This window comes from Rhinopithecus bieti, unplaced genomic scaffold (genome assembly GCF_001698545.2).
Source record: "Rhinopithecus bieti isolate Rb0 unplaced genomic scaffold, ASM169854v2 scaffold_15197, whole genome shotgun sequence".
Lineage (NCBI taxonomy): Eukaryota > Metazoa > Chordata > Mammalia > Primates > Cercopithecidae > Rhinopithecus > Rhinopithecus bieti.
Genome location: NW_016808366.1, coordinates 1,256,554 through 1,273,960, shown reverse-complemented (window position 1 = coordinate 1,273,960; position 17,407 = coordinate 1,256,554). Strand labels below are relative to the sequence as shown.

The following is a 17,407-nucleotide window of genomic DNA, read 5'->3' as shown; positions in this document are numbered from 1 at the left end:
GTCTTGTTGAGAGATAGCATGCCCAGGAGGCTAGGGCGGGGAGAGTGCCAGGAGCAGGGAAGGACATTTTTCGTTTCTTTTGTTTTGAGACCGAGTCTTACTCTGTCACCCAGGCTGGAATATAGTGGTGCGATCTCGGCTCCCTGCAACCGCCACCTCCCAGGTTCAAATGATTCTCCTGCCTCAGCCTCTCGAGTAGCTGGGATTACAGGTGCCCACCACCACACCCGGCTAATTTTTTTTTTTTTTTTTTTTTTTTTTGAGATAGAGTTTCCCTCTTGTTGCCCAGGCTGGAGGGCAATGGTGCGATCTCAGCTCACTGCAACCTCTGCCTCCCTGGTTCAAGTGATTCTTGTGCCTCAGCCTCCCGAGTAGCTGGGATTGCAGGCACGTTACACCACCCCCGATTAATGTTTTATATTTTTAGTAGAGATGAGGTTTCTCCATGTTGGTCAGGCTGGTCTTGAACTCCTGACTTCAGCTGATCCGCCTGTCTCAGCCTCCCAAAATGCTGCAACTGCAGGCGCCAGTGATCGCGCCCGGCCACTCCCAGCCAATTTTTATATTTTTAATAGGGACGGGGTTTCACCATGTGGGCCAGGCTGATCTTGAACTCCTGACCTTAGATGATCTGTCCACCTCAGCCTCCCAAAGTGCTGGGATTACAGGATTGAGCCACCAAGCCTGACCTGACATTTTTCTTTTAAATCTTTCATCAATCAGCTTTCATTTCTTGTCGGATGTCACTTTTCAGCAATCTGTTCCTATATTCTCTGTTAGGAGAACTTTTTTGTTTTTCTGGCCAGACTGAGAGAAAGGAATTAAAGGATGGAAGAATTACAAGATCAAACACTGTTGTCTGTCTGATCCACGGATGTAACCACAGCACACGGCGCGGCGCACGGTACTAGTGTGGTAAATGCTTGTTACGTGACGGCATGAACAGGGATGAGAAGAGACTTCCTGGAGGAAAAAAAGGGACTAATAATCAGGAAAGGGAGGTGATCGGGTCAGGAGTAAAGTGGACACCTCAGCAAAGACATTCGCTGTGATCTCTGATGGTGCAGTGTCACGTGTCACCAGAGCCCCTCATGTTTGATGTTGGCCAGTCCCGCCAACATGGATCTAGCAGGCCAAATCCTCATCTAGCATGCTCTGACACCAGCTGGTCCCCTGGGTCATCCACCTAATGTCCCCCATTCTCCCCACTTGGCCTCCCCTATGGGCCCTCGGAAAAGGACCGTGGGAGGCACCTGTGACACTGCCCTTTGCCTGTGCAGCTGTTTTTCTTCTTCGTTCTTTTCACTCCTCGTTATTCTCTCTTTTTTTTTCTTGCTCAGCCCACACAGAACTAGGAACCTTGTTATTCCTCTACTTCTTTTTCTGTGCTCTGTCTGCTTGCACACACACAGATGGATATCTGAGAGCCAGGGAACTTTCTTTACCTCCTAGTATCATTTCATGAGAATTAGTAGCACGTGTACAATGGGGCCTTGGAGACAGGAATAAAAGGAAAAATCTGGAATGGAATCACATGACGCAACAGGCTGTGAAGACTCCCTGCCCTGCTGCTGTATGTCTGGTAAACAGAATAAATAGCACTTGAGCATCCCTGACCCTGAGGCTGTGGAGTAGCTGGTTGTTTCTAGATGGGACCAGGGTATCATGCACTTACTGCCAATTCATCTTGCTTCAGTAAGTGGAGGGGGGGCTGTACAGAGTGAGTGGCCTGTGTATGAACCAGAGTCCGTCCCATCTAAAGACAGTCCGGTCAGGCTGAGTCCTCACCGAGACTTCAGTGTGGATTAATCAGTAACCTTGGTTCACCGGCAGGCTCGCTGGACTTTGGAGAAAAGGCTGACCCCCCACCAAAGCAGCCCACTGCTGCCGTCGCCCTAGGAACAGAGGGCCTGGAGTCAGGGCTTGACCTGGCACAGGAGCTTTTGCACAAGGCCGGCACAAACCTCCAAACCTGGGAAAACAGGATGCGTGGGGAAGTGAAGAAGAAAGAAAATGCATCCACCATTCCTTCCTGTTGGTGTCAGCACGATGAGGAATAATTACCTGGATCTGGAGCGCAGGCGTGTGGGAGGCTGCAGGCCCCCCTGGTCTGTGTAGTTAGGCACTTAATTTTTCATCCTCCTCCTTTTCTCTGCCCTCCCGAAACCCCATTTTCAAAGGAAAACAGAAAACGTATCTGGGTTAACCTGTGTAATACTGTTTACATCAGTCCACTTGGCCCAGAAAGGATACCAGCTCCTTACTGATGCTCAGATAACAGGGTCAGTGCTTTAAATAATTATGCCTTGGGCTGGGTGCAGTGATCAGGCCTATAATCCCAGCACTTTGGGAGACCGAGGTGGGCAGATCACGAGGTCAAGAGATCAAGACCATCCTGGCCAACCAGCATAGTGAAACCCCGTCTCTACTAAAAATACAAAAATTAGCTGGGCGTGGTGGCACACGCCTGTAGTCCCAGCTGCTCAGGAGGCTGAGGCAGGAGAGTTGGTTGGGCCTGGTAGGCGGAGGTTGCAGTGAGCCGAGATTGCACCACTGCACTCCAGCCCGGTGGGTGGCGCGAGACTCCATCTCAAAAAAGAAAAAAAAAATTATGCCTCATTCATTATCCAACTTTGTCACTGATAGAGAAGGACATGGATCCAGAGATGAACTTGTCCAGGCGACCCCAGGGCTCTTTCCCCCTCCACTACTCTTTTTTTTTTTTTTTTTTTTTTTTTGAGACGGAGTCTGGCTCTGTCACCCAGGCTGGAGTGCAGTGTCACAATCTTGGCTCACTGCAACCTCTGCCTCCTGGGTTCAAGCTATTCTCCTAACTCAGCCTCCCTAGTGGCTGGGATTACAGGTGCGTGCCACCCCGCCCAGCTAATTTTTGTATTTTTAGTAGAGATGAGGTTTTACCTTGTTAGCCAGGCTGGTCTCGAACTCCTGACCTCAAGCGATCTGCCTGCCTTGGCCTCCCAAAGTGCTGGGATTACAGGTGTGAGCCACCGTGCCCGGTCCCTTCCATTACTCCTTAAGTGTCCCTTAAAGACTGTATTTATTTATTTGAAACAGAGTCTCGCTCTGTTGCCTAGGCTGCTGTGCAGTGGCGTGATCTCAGCTCACTGCAGCCTTCTGCCTCAGCCTCCTTAGTACCTGAGACTAGAGGCGTGTGCCACCACACCTGGCTAATGTTTGTCTTTTTGGTAGAGATGGGATTTCACCATGTTGGCCAGGCTGGTCTCAAACTCCTGACCTCAAGTGATCTGCCCACTTCAGCCTCCCAAAGTGCTGGGATTACAGGCATGAGCCACTGCGCCCAGCAAGGACTGCATTTAAAATACTATCTTTCTGTTAGGTACTCGTCATTTGCCAAAATTAAATAAAACCAATCTACGAACCTAGGAACATGTGAAGTCCAATACTAAAATCTATACCAATGTACTCTACCAACCCCCATCCTCCTCCTCGTTCGCTGGGTGTTTACCTGTAGTCTCATTATATTAAAAACAATCAAGGTCTGGGAAACGCCCCTTAATCGAGTACTTGAATTTGTCTACAGGGAGAGGTGGCATCACCGCACTGTAAATAGGTCAAGTTTGGCTAGTGGCTTTTAGAATTGTGGCAGAAGGATGCCATCCTACTCCCACTGCAGAGGCATCTCGGGTTCTGGAGCTCTGTGCTAACTAAGCCCACCTGTGGAGGGTGGCACTGGAGTGGTGACAGGTGTGCAAGGTTTCACATCTTCAAGGAAAAGACAGCTCCAAGGACAGAGTTGGTTTTTTGTTTTGTTTGAGATGGAGTCTCCCTCTGTTGTCAGGCTAGAGTGCAGTGGCGCGATCTCAGCTCACTGCAACGTCCACCTCCCGGGTTCGAGCAATTCCCCTGCCTCAGCCTCCTGAGTAGCTGGAACTACAGGAGGGTGCCACCACATCTGGCTAATTTTTGTATTTTTAGCAGAGATGGGGTTTCACCATGTGGGCCAGGATGGTCTCCATCTCTTGACCTTGTGATCCACCCACCTTGGCCTCCCAAAATGTTGGGATTACAGGCGTGAGCCACCACTCCCGGCCAATTTTATTTATTTATTTATTTTTATTTCTTTTAAGAGACAGTGTCTCGCTCTGTTGCCTGGGCTGGAGTGCAGTGGCGTGATCATGGCTCACTGCATCCTCTAACTCCCAGGCTCAAGCGACCTCCCACCTCAGCGTCCGAAATAGCTGGAACCACAAGCACACACCACCACATCCAGCTAATTTTTTAAAAACTTTTTGTAAAGATGGGGTCTCACTGTGTTGCCCAGGGTTAAGGTCAGATTTGTTAATACTTGTGACATCGTCTCCTGTTGGAGTTCTGGGTGTTCATTAGTTCATCACCATGTGTGTGATTCACACACTGTACTCAGAAACATTCTTTTGGTTTATTTTTGGGTTTTTCTTGAGACAGAGTTTCCTTCTTATTGCCCAGGCTGGAGTGCAATGGCACACAGGATCCCTGCTCACTGCAACCTCCACCTCCCAGGTTCAAGCAATTCTCCTGTCTCAGCCTCCCAAGTAGCTAGGATTACAGGTGTGCACCACCACTCCCAGCTAATTTTTGTATTATTAGAGACAGGGTTTCACCATGTTGGCCAGGTTGGTCTCAAATCCCGGACCTCAGGTGATCTACCTGCCTCAGCCTCCCAAAATGCTGGGATTACAGGCATGAGCTACCATGCTCAGCCAGAAGCATTCTTTTCATTCATTTTTATTATAATGATAATAAGGGCCCTAGTAGGGGACTTGAACTGTTTCTTTCCACAGTGTAGAATGATGTCTATATACATTACAGAATGGGGTCATCTTTTTTTTTTTTTTTTTTTTTTTGAGACAGAGTCTACCATGTGGCTCAGGCTGGAGTGCAATCATGTGATCTCAGCTCACTGCAACCTCCACCTCCCCCGCTAAAGCAATTCTGCCACCGCAGCCTCCCAAGTGGCTGGGATTACAGGCACCTGCCACCGTGCCGGCTATTTTGTGTATTTTAGTAGAGATGGGGTTACACCATGTTTCAGGCTGGTCTCGAACTCCTGACCTCAAGCAATGCACCCACCTCGGCCTCCCAAAGTGCTGGGTTTACAGGTGTGAGCCACTGCGCCCAGCCCAGAATGGAGTAATCTGATGCGGTCTTACAGATGGACACTTCACATTTGCAAGGGTGTGTGTGTGTGTGTTTTAACTCATCTTTCCATTCTCTTCCCCACCCCTCCTTTCCCATCTGCTACCCTCAGGCTGCAGTTCGATTTCACAGATAGAAAAATAAATAAAACCTACGGCTGGGCGTGGTGGTTCATGCCTGTAATCTCAGCACTCTGGGAGGCCGAGGTGGGCTGATCATTTGAGGTCAGGAGTTTGAGACCGGCCTGACCAACATGGTGAAACCCCGTCTCTACCAAAAATACAAATAAATTAGCCTGGCATGGTGGCCCGCCCCAGTAATCCCAGCTACTTGGCAGGCTGAGGCAGGAGACTCGCTTGAACCCAGGAAGCGGAGGTTGCAGTGAGCCCAGATCACATCACCGCACTCCAGCCATGGTGACAGAGCAAGACTCTGTCTCTAAATAAAAAATAATAATAATTAAAAAATCAGCTGGGTGTGGTGGCAGGCGCCTGTAATCCCAGCTACTCAGGAGGTTGAGGCAGGCGAATCGCTTGAACCTGGGAGGCGGAGGTTGCAGTGAGTGGAGATCACGCCACTGCACTCCAGCCTGGGCTGCGGTGCGAGACGACTCCTCGAATGAATGAATAAATAAATAAAAGCTACATTCTTTACCTTGGCCCACTATAATTTGCACTGACAGGAGGGCAGCTCCGTGCTAGGTACAAGCCGGGTGCCGCTGTGCTTTGATGCTGCCCAGGACACTGGCCTAAAAGCCTGTTTGCAAGTTCTCTCTTCATTCATTCAAGCTCTGCCTAGTACACACTTTTTGGAAACCATTTCCCAAAATGTGTGCTCTTATACCACATTTCCCACCCAACAGATAACCGAGACAGTGCAAGTAACATAGTTTGAATTAAAGAATAAACTTGTGTTGGCCGGGTGCAGTGGCTCACGCCTGTAATCCCAGTACTTTGGGAGGCCGAGGCGGGCGGATCACAAGGTCAGGAGATTGAGACCATCCTGGCTAACACAGTGAAACCCCGTTTCTACTAAAAATACAAAAAATTAGCCGGGCGTGGTGGCAGGCGCCTGTAGTCCCAGCCACTCTCCCAGCTACTGGGGAGGCTGAGGCAGAGGAATGGTGTGAACCCGGGAGGCGGAGTTTGCAGTGAGCCGAGATCGCGCCACTGCACTCCAGCCTGGGAGACAGGACGAGACTCCGTCCAAAAAAAAAAAAAAGAAACTTGTGTTGATAGACAAATAAGTTCATGAACTGCAGATATAAATCGAGCAGTAGTAATGTTTATTATCTCAAACAAGCACGGCACTGCCTCCTGGTGTGGATTATATTCCAGTTTTCAAAAGGAACCATAGAAAGTACAAGCAATACGATTTTATTTTGGAGGGATTTCTAGCATCATAGGCCAAAGATGTTATTAAGTATCAACTCTGAAAAAGCAACTATAAATACTGCAGATCGACTAAGCCGAGGTCGCGAATATATCCTGCGTGTGGTGTGCTGGACTGTGGTCGAGACTTCATGCTTGTGCTCTGGGCTCATGGGGGGAACTGACTGCTCATAATTAAGATTGCTGTTGCCGCTGCCTGTGTTCCAGAGAGAACACAAGACGATAGAGCTAAGGTGCAGGAATGCGGAAAAACTTGCAGAAACTAGAGCTAGTCTTCGGATTGAAATGAACTACCGATAAAGGGTTGGGAAATGGATCAAGGGGAGGGAAGCATTTTGATGGCCCCTGCTCCGAGGTTCAGCCCATTTGCAGTTGCTGATAACCTTGTCCGGTCACCAGATAAAGGCAAGTCTTGTCACCCTCAGGCACCTGGCAGCGAGGTAATAAAACGGTTGCCTTATCATCTAAAGGTGGAGTTAGTCAAACCTCAGCCCAGGGTAATTATAGTAAACTGAAATTGCCTGTCCTTTACAAAAAAAAAAGGGGGGGAGGGAGAGAGAAAGGAAAAGGGCTTAAGGCAGGAAATTGTGTTTGTCTTTCTCCTTGGATTTAAAAAAGAAACGAGCAAAACAGCAAGAAGTTTTCCAGGGAAGGAGAAAAACAGCCCGGCTAAACTCCCCTCACCCGGGTTAACAGGATTGCTGACAGATCAAGCCCACGTGATGGTCAAGAAAAGAGGCTCAAGCTGATGAAAATCCAAGAAATCTTCTTAGGAGCCTGCCTTTCTAAATGTAAATGACTGAGTCATTGCTTTGCTAAGGAGGGAAGGAAGTTACAATCACACCAAGTGACTCATTCATTGCTGTTAGCTCTGGCAGTTGGATAAAAAGTTTTAGCAAAAGCAGCAACAAATGTACTTTAAATACTAGCACAGTAAGGGAATTCCTCTCTTTCAGGATGAATGCCATCCACACAAAAGAGCTCCTGTTGACATCTCATTTACAATCTCCCCCAGGACACAGACAAGACCCTTTCAATAAACTCGGCTCAGAAACACCTATTGTTCAAAATCTTCAACTCGCCACAGGCTACCACCACTCCCTACGGCTTTGCAAAATTAAAGATTTAGAAGAAGGATGGGGACGGTGGAAGCTATGAAAAGAGGCAGGAAAAAAGTCCCTTTGACCCGATGCTGTCAGAGAGCGTGCATGAAGAAGAAAGTTAATGGTATTTCCATTTATATAAGAAGTGCCTAAGAAATGCCTGTGACGTTTGTGAACTAGTGATTGTGAATTCCAAATGTGATGCCAACTTTATGTGTAAAGAAGCTAACTCCTGCCAACATTGTGGCTGAATGAACAGCCGGGGCTATGCTTAACCCATTCCCAGCTTACAAAAGCCCCATAGCAGCTGCAGCAAAGCATCAGGTGAGTCTGATCTGGGCTGTCTGTTTCCTCGGGGATTTGACGCTTGCCTGTCCTGTCCAAGTGGAATCTTGTGCCTAAGTGCTCGAGTCCACCCCTCTCCACTGATTCCCTTCTTTCCATTTCTGCCATTTCCCTTCTTCTTTTAATAAAACTTGGGCATTTTCTGGAGTCACATGTTTTTCTTGGGATGTACTTCAAATTAAGGAGCGTATTTGTGTTTACAGAAACACACACACACATACAAAAGAATCGGGCATTTCTCAAGTTTCTCATCTTTCACTTGAGGTTCCCTATCTCAGTACACGATCCCTTTGTCTGCCCCGAGTTCAAGCCAAAACTTGGCATTATCTGTAAGCACTCTTTTGGGTCCTCTTCGATCTCTTAAATCCCTCTGGAATCATTCCACATCCTTCTGTGCATCTTTCTGCTTCCCTAGATCCTATAGTTTTAAATGTTCTCTTCTGGAGTATCACAGCAACTTCCTTAACCCAAGGTTTCTCCAACTCTGAGTTGTGACTTAATGGGTAGTGAAATCAGATGAGTCATGCAGTTTCACCATTTAGAAAATGCAAAAGGTTAGGTAGAAAATGTCAGCGGACATCCTGTGTAGAAAAATTAAGTCTTGTTGGGAAACTTCTTTCAGTTTGTGTGTGCGTGTCCCCGGATCTGTGTACATACTGGGCAACAGGGAAAATGCATTTTGTAGGTCAAAATATTTGGAGAAATACTTTTCTACTTAGTCTCACTGGGTCTGTCTTTTCTCTGTTTCCAAACTAAATTGCGTACACTGAGAGGAAGAGCGGAAACCCTCCAGCAGGTCCTGTCAGTCTGCAGTTTACAAATCTGCCCTCAGGTAAGAGTTCCTGCTCACCGTTCACGTCTCAGAATTCTACATCCTCCTGACCACTTTTCCTTTAGTTATTTAACCCATCAAGTTTCCTGGGTTTGCATGTGCAATCGATTGCTTGTTAGGGATATTCTTTCCTCTGGTTTTTCCTTCAGATCAGAGCTTACGTTTGACCTCTTCCAAGAAGACGTCAGGAATGTCCTTCTGAACGCCTTTCCTAGTTCTCATGAGAACACTGCAGTTTTTAATCAGGCGGAGCACTTATTACATTATAATTATCTTCTTGGTTCCCCACTGAACTTTCAAGTTCCAAGTGGGCAGTCAAGTAAATATTTCTTGGTGCATCAAATGCTCCACATTTTACACAGTTCACGTTTGCTTCCAACAAACCAATTTGGATAGTTATTATAAAGTATCTTATCTCTAGTTCTCAAAGCTTTAGTTTCCTCTCACACTTAAATATCTCTTGCATATTTTCTTTTCAAACACTGCTTAGTTAATTTGCAAATTCATTGGACTCCTTTCCTTAAAAATCAAAATAATAAAACTTCAAGAAAGCTGTTTGGCTTCTGGCCAGTTAGTCACCCTCTCTGAATGACAGATCTGTAAACAGGAAGGGCAGAACTCTGATCTCTAAAATCCTCTCCAGTCCACTATGACCCTCTAACTTGAACTTTCTCCAGAGGTTAAGTGACTTTTCCAAGGTCACGCAGCTTTTTAGCAGCAGGAGATTTTTTGCCTGTCTTTAAATTTTTTTTTTTTTTTTTTATTGAGACGGAGTCTTGCTCTTGTCACCCGGGCTGTAGTGGAGTGCAGTGGCCAGATCTCAGCTCACTGCAAGCTCCGCCTCCCGGGTTTAGGCCATTCTCCTGCCTCAGCCTCCAGAGTAGCAGGGACTACAGGCGCCTGCCACCTCGCCCGGCTAGTTTTTTGTATTTTAGTAGAGACGGGGTTTCACCGTGTTAGCCAGGATGGTCTCGATCTCCTGACCTCGTGATCCGCCCGTCTCGGCCTCCCAAAGTGCTGGGATTACAGGCTTGAGCCACCGCGCCCGGCCGCCTGTCTATAGATTTTTAAAAGCTAGCAGCAAACAAAAACCAAAAAGTTTACCGAGGAAACTGAGTGCCACTAACAAGTTTGTGTGAAAGAGAATTCATAAAGAAACAGGAGACTTTGAACAAAACACTAAAATCAACAACCACCAAAATGGATTCCTGCCTAGGCAGGTCTGGACTTTAAAAAAAAAATGGTCTCACTGTGGTTTGCTATTAGATGGAGAGATATTCAGATTTCATTTTTAAAATGAAAGTGAAAGATTACAGAATTTTGGCATCCTGACCCTTTGTAGGGGCCATTCCTCAGAGGCACAGTGTGCAGACAAAACTGTCCTAGAGGTGCCAACCAAAACAAGCTAATGTCTGTCTCATTCCTGAGCCCTGGTGCCTTGACCAGGAACCACGCTCAGGAAGAAAGCTCCAACTTGCCAGGATGAAATTTGGCCCCGGTTCTTACAACCCTTCCCCCCTTCCTTCCCTGCCAGAACCACACTGAAGCATTCGCTGCTCTCAAAGGCAGATTTTTCATTACTTCCTTACATTATAGAGTTTGGGCTTAGATAACCAGTTGTATGAGTAGCAAGTCAAACAGAAATACAACAGCAATAATACTTATTCTTTCCCTAATGTAATATGTTATACTTCATAAGCCACCATATGCATTTGTTGCTTTTCCCCCTTCTACACTGACCAGCAGTTTTGCTTTGTTTGACAGGAAAGTATGGTAAGAAGAAACTGAATTTGAAGTGCTTTCTTACAAAGGAAAAAGAAATCACTATTGTAATTGTATGCCAAACTACTACGTATGTGAGGCCCCAACTCTGACTTCACGTCGTTACAGCCAGGTGATGGGATATGGGTGATTTTTACTTTATTCTTTGGGCTTCTCTGAATTTTCCTATTTTTTGAAAAAGAATTACTTTTGTAATTATAAAAAAGTACAAATAAGAATTACACACATGGTTATTTCTTCACTGCTATGATATGACTAGATTATAACTTTTTTTTTTTTTTTTTTTTTTTGAGACAGAGTTTTGGAGTTTCACTCTCGTTGCCCAGGCTGGAGTGCAGTGGCACGACCTCAGCTCACTGCAACCTCCACCTCCCGGGTTCAAGCGATTCTCCTGCCTCAGCCACCCTAGTAGCTGGGATTACAGGCACCTGCCACCACACTCGGCTAATTTTTTTTTGTAATTTTAGTAGAGAAGGGGTTTCGCCATGCTGGCAAGGCTGGTCTCGAACTCCTGACCTCAGGTGATTGATCCACCCGCCTCGGCCTCCCGAAGTGCTAGGATTACAGGCATGAGCCACCACGCACAGCCTAGATTATGAAATTTTAGTGTTACTATATATGTTGCTGTGTAATTTTTGTTTTGAACCTTTTTTATTTTTCTTTCAGTTCCTTTGAGACAGGATCTTGTTCTGTTACTCAGGCTCATTGCAACAAGGTGATTTTCCCGCCTCAGCCTCCAGAGTAGCTGGATTACAGGCCTGTGCCACCACACCCAGGTAATATTTTATAGTTTTTGTAGAAATGGGGTTTTGCTATGTTGCCCAGGCTGGTCTTGAACTCCTGGGCTCAAGCGATCCACCCTCCTCATCCTCCCAAAGTACTGGGATTACAGGCATAAGCTACTGCACCCGGCCTTGAGCATTTGTTTTTTGAAGGAAATTTTATATGATTACTACGTAAAAAAGGAATACTAAAAATCTCCTAACATTGATATCTCACTGTCTTTAAATTTTAAAAGCTTAAGGAACATGGACCTATACAATGCAGCCAAATATTAGCTGGTAACTTCCTTCTTTTTTTTTTTGAGATGGAGTCTTGCTCTGTGGCCCAGGCTGGAGTGCAGTGGCGCGATCCTTGGCTCACTGCAAGCTCCGCCTCCTGGGTTCAAGCGATTCTCCTGCCTCAGCCTCCCGAGTAGCTGGGACTATAGGCACCTGCCACAACACCTGGCTAATGGGTTTTTTTTTGTATTTTTAGCAGAGACGGGATTTCACTGTGTTCGCCAGGATTGTCTCGATCTCCTGACCTCGTGATCCTGCCTTGGTCCTCTCCAAAGTGTCTGGTGCGATTTCACAAGCATAGAAGCCACCGCGCCCGTTGGCCGAGCGAGCCGGTAACTTCTTTAACAAAACATGGCTGGCGAGGCATATCTTCATCCCTCTCGCCTTGACCAAATCTATCTTGTATTTTTTTATTTTTTTTTTTTTTTTTGAGACTGAGTCTTGCTCTGCCGCCCAGGCGGAGTGCAGTGGCCCGGCTCTCAGCTCACTGCAAGCTCCGCTCCGGGTTCACGGCCATTCTCTCGTCTTTGCTCTGTCTCAGCCCCTTCCACATTCCGAGCAGCCTCGGGACGTCTGTACAGGCATGCCCGCCTCGTCGCTCCGGGTTGCTTAGAGTATTTGTATTTTTAGTAGAGACGCGGTCTCTTCACCCGGCATCTAGGCGCAGGATGGTCATCACTGTGAATCTCCTGACGCTCGTGATCCCCCCGCCCGTCTCGGCCTCCCAAAGTGCTGGGATTACAGGCTTGAGCCACCGCGCCCGGCCTTCTCCTGACAATTTCTTATTTGACTATCATTTCCAGAACATACTAGCCTTTTGCATGCCTTTACGCCCGTGGCAAACATTGTTGTTTGCCTCCTCATAACCATTCTCCCTGTCCTGCTTGCTAATGAGACCCCAGTGCTGTTGATCTTTTCCACAGCTCTGAGTTTTAGAGGTGGCAAAGCCCCTACCTAGACATGGAGACTGAATCTTCACCAGTCTACAAGACAAAGAGATGAGAAGGGAGGTCAGATGGGAATGTTCTGGGAAAGTTTACCTCACTATCTAAAGCCACCCAAGTCAGGGACATCCCTTTTCTTCCTGTGGACTTTGTCATCTGCAAGGGATGCTGGAACTGTGGCTGCCATAGGGAGACCACAGAAAGTACTGGCCTAAGAAGACGAGTTCAGCCAGGCGTGGTGGCTCGCACCTGTAATCTCAGCACTTTGGGAGACCAAGGCGGGCAGATCACCTGAGGTCGGGAGTTCAAGACCAGCCTGACCAACATAGAGAAACTCCATCTGTACTAAAAATGCAAAATTAGCCGGGTGTGGTGGCGCATTCCTGTAATCCCAGCTACTGGGGCGGCTGAGGCAGGAGAATTGCTTGAACCCAGGAGGGGGAGGTTACAGTGAGTGGAGATTGCGCCATTGCACTCCAGCCTGGGCAATGAGAGTGAAACTCCATCTCACCAAAAAAAAAAAAAAAAAAAAAAGGATGAGCGCACACTGGGGATGACAGGTGGAAGAAAGGCCAGCTGTCATGAACTTACTGGTTTTGGTAAATTCATTGCCTGCCCTACCTTTGGACTTGGTATTGTTTGAGAAAACACATTATTTTGCCATCTTAGTCACTTTGATTTTATTTTTAAAATTGTATTTGCTTATTGATTTGATTGGCTTGCCGCTTAGGCAGTGACTTTGTAGACGCTGTCTGTGTGTTGGGGCTCAGAACATGATGCCCGACAATATGGTGACTTGGCAACTGAGAAAACCGAAGGAGCAAGAAGGGTCACTCAGTGTGAGATCCGGCCACAGCGGGAGGCTCTGACCTACCGTTGCCTGAAAGTAGGTCATAAGATGCTCACTCCAGAAGAGTCCCACTCTATACCCAGAGGCAAAGAAGAATCGGAACAGACAGCTCCTGCCCTAACTGGTCCCCAGTTGTTTGTTACCATTAGATAATAAATTTATTCTATTTCAAATCTGAAATACTCTAAAGTCTGAAACTGCCTGTTTTTTTGAGACAGTCTCGCTCTGTCACCCAGGCTGGAGTGTAGTGTACGATCTCAGCTCACTGCAACCTCCATCTCCCGGGTTCAATGATCCTCCTGTCTCAGCCTCTCCTGTCTCAGCCTCCCAAGTAGCTGGGAGTACAGGCGTGTGCCACCATGCCCGGCTAATTTTAGTACTTTTAATAGGACAGGGTTTCACCATGTTGGCCATACTGGTCTCAAACTCCTGTACTCAAGTGGTCTGCCTGCCTCAGCCTCCCAAAGTGCTGGGATTACAGGCGTGAGCCACTGCACCCAACCTAATCTGTAATACTCTCCCCTGCAGTGTCCTCAGCCTCCCAAGTAGCTGGGACTGCAGGTGTGCACCACCACAACCAGCTAATTTTTAAACATTTTCTTGGTAGAGATTTGGTCTCACTGTGTTGCCCAGGCTAGTCTCGAATTCCTGGGCTCAAGTGATTCTCCCACCTTGTTCTCCCAAAGTACTAGGATTCGAGGTGTCATCCACCTCTCACGGGCCTGAGCCTTCCTTTGGAAGGCTCCTGTATCATGTGAAACTTATGTTAAATAAATTGGCATATTTTTCTGTTATTAATCTGTCTTCTATGATAGGGGGTCTCAGCCATGAACTGAGCGATGGGTGTGGAACAGATACTTTTCCTACACGCTGAAAAAGGCTGTCTCTGGCCGGTGCAAATCCTGACCTGCCAGTTACAAGCTACATGACCTTACACTGTTACATCATCTTTTCCTTAGTTTCCTCATCTGTTAGGATAACAGCACCTATCTCATAGTGTGATACAGTGAGTGAACAGGTTAATACAGTGAAAGGGGATAGAGTGTTCCACTTACCCTGTGACATATAAGAAGTGGGCTCTCTTCTTTTTTCTTTCCTTCCTAGATTATTTGATGCAACAAAATTGAAATATGAAAACCATCTTGGAGGCCAGGCGCGGTGGCTCACACCTTTAATCCCAGCACTTTGGGAGGCCGAGGTGGGTGGATTATTTGAGGTCAGGAGTTCAAGACCAGCCTGACCAACATGGTGAAACCCCGCTCTACTAAAAATACAAAAATTAACTGGGCGTGGGGCCACATACCTGTAATCCCAGCTACTTGGGAAGCTGAGGCATGATAATCAACTTGAGCCTGGGAGGCGGAGGCTGTGGTGAGCCGAGATCACGCCACTGCACTCCAGCCTGGGTGACAGAGACACTGTCTCAAAAAAAAAAAAAAGAAACATCTTGGAAACTCCCTGAGGGTTCTTTTTTGAGGGGGAAAGTTCCTACTTTTAGATGCTTTGGTTCCTAGCGCATGAAGAGCCCTGCAAGGAGTGCGTGAGAGTGCATATGTTGAGATGACTTCTCCTTGTGCTTAATATTAAAAATTCATCTCAGCCAGGCACTTGAGGAGGCGGAGGCTGGCGGATCACCCGAGGTCGGGAGTTCGAGACCAGCCTGACCAACATGGAGAAACCTCATCTCTACTAAAAATACAAAATTAGCCAGGCATGGTTGCACACGCCTGTCATCCCAGCTACTCAGGAGGCTGAGGCAGGAGAGTCGCTTGAACCCGGGTGACAGAGGTTGTGGTGAGCTGAGATCTCGCCATTGCACTCCAGCCTGGGCAACAAGAGCAAAAGTCTGTCTCAAAAATAAAAAATAAAATAAAAAAATTTTTTAAACAATAAAAATTCGTCTCATCACTGTCTCAATTCATATGTCCTCTCCTTTGAGAGGGCTTTAAAAAAAAAACTAAAAATTTTACCTCAAAATATACTTCTTTGGCATATTCTTGAGATGGCTGCTCAGAGGGCCCACAGACAGGAACAGCCCTGCCAAGTTGCCTTTTGTGGAGGAGACGTACATCTGCAGGGAAAATCTGCAGCAATGAAATAAATAGCCAGGCTTTCTCTGAGGCCCTCCGCCTATCCAAACCTAGGAGAGATTAACTGAGTGTCCGACACCTTTAAAAATCTGACAGAGAAACACTTAACCACAGACTACCTTCTGTTCTCTCTGAGGACTGCTACCTGTGAGATTTAACCCGCCTGTTCCCTCACCTTCCCTCTTCCCTCCCTCCCATAACCTGTTCTTGCCATTCTCTGAGTCCCTACTCCTCAGTAACATCAAGATGGTATAAAAGCATTAACTCGGCCAGGCATGGTAGCTCACGCCTATAATCCTAGCACTTTGGGAGGACGAGGTGGGCAGATCACTTGAGCCCAGGAGTTCAAGACCAGCCTGGCCAACATGGCGAAATGCTGTCTCTACTAAAAAAAAAAAAAAAAAAAGCCAGAGGGGGGGGAACATGTCTGAAATTCCACCTACCAGCTACTTGGGAGGCTGAGGCAGGAGAATCGCTTGAACCCAGGAGATGGAGGCTGCAGTGAGCTGAGATTATGCCACTGCCCTCCAGCCTGGGTGACCGTGAGACTCTCCCTCAAAAAAATGAAAAGCGATAGTATAAAAGTATTAACTGCATGGTCTTTTTTTTTTTTTTTTTTTTTTTGGATTTTTCATATGTATTTTTTTCCTATGGCAGAAGAGTTTTCATAATTTGTATGACTCATGCACATGTGTGCACATTAGCGAAATTTGTATGCCAGCCAGGTGTGGCACAAGCCTGTAGCCTCAGTTACTCAGAGGCTGAGGCGGGAGGATTGCTTGAGTCCAGGAGGTCGAAGCTGCTGTGAGCTATGATCGCACCACTGCACTCTACCCTGGGCAATAGAGCAAGACCCTGTCTTAAAAAAAAACCGGGGTATGCTTTTTTTTTCCCCCCTGTTAACTTACTATCTGTTTGTTTTACAGACTCAAATTATCAAGGCTTCAGGGGGAAAATGTAAACTTCCCTACAGCTCCCTTGATCACCCAGCTTAGAGCAGCCTCACACCCTCCCATCCCAGGCCTCCAGCCCCCTAACTGATTTGAGATGCCTGGAGAAAATACAATTGCTGCTCCATCTTTTGTAAACTAAAGTGCTGGGGTAGGGGTGGTGCAAAGTTGTTGCTTGCTCTTTCAACCCAATCCTCACCAGCTCTACCACTGCACCCGCCCCAGCCCGCCCCAGCCCTCCACAGCCTTCCAACGGCAGCTGTCTCCAGATTCCCTACGTTCTAGTTAGCAGCCTTCACTCTCCCCATGACCAAGGCCCCACAACATCTTTCCAAAGCCCCTGCTTGTCATTTCTGTTAACACGCCCCCACCTCCCACCTCGAAATTACATAGCAGGACCGGCTCCAGCCTTCGCTTCCTTGCACCATGGAAAATGGCAGAAGTTACCTCAAGATTCTCAGGGCTTGTAGGGTGGACCCCTGCCAGTGGTTTCAAACTTTTTCCATACCTTCTCTATCACCCTTCAGTTCAGAAAAGACAAAAAGGAAACCCCAAAGAAAATCAAAACAAAAACACTTACATGTTTCCCTTTGCCTCCATAGTCAGCACTAATGATTTCCAGCTGGGGTGGAGAGCAGGGTGTGGATGGGACCAAGTCCTGTTGCTAAGTTCAAATACTTGAGAATTTGACATCCCAGACCCTCTCCAAGCTCTGCCACAGGCCCCTCAACTATATTTCCCTAGCTTACCATGGTAACAAGCCAGAGGACTAGCCCTAAGTGTATCCACTTACATTACTAAAGCTCTATCAAATGAATAAATAATTCCCTCTGCTTTTCATGCCTGAAAGGCGATATTGTATGATGTTTAAGAATGTGGCACAGTTCTGTCGTCCCAGCTGC

The 17,407-nt window shown here is 47.0% G+C and overlaps 1 long non-coding RNA gene across 8 annotated transcripts in view; it reads left to right on the top strand.

The window, feature by feature from the left end:
* The window catches only part of LOC108538512 (uncharacterized), a 30,307-nt gene that overhangs the window by 2,729 nt on the left and 10,171 nt on the right, over positions 1-17,407 (top strand). Inside the window, exons 2-5 of one of the 8 annotated variants that reach the window (XR_001888098.1) lie at positions 7,564-8,828; positions 10,593-10,722; positions 11,277-11,386; positions 14,570-14,589. This is a non-coding gene — a long non-coding RNA (uncharacterized LOC108538512). Of the gene's footprint in view, positions 1-6,338; positions 8,829-10,592; positions 10,723-11,276; positions 11,387-13,345; positions 13,737-14,569; positions 14,612-15,065; positions 15,167-17,407 lie in introns of those variants that run through there. The other 7 variants (XR_001888094.1, XR_001888092.1, XR_001888093.1 and 4 more) reach the window with 7 other exon arrangements.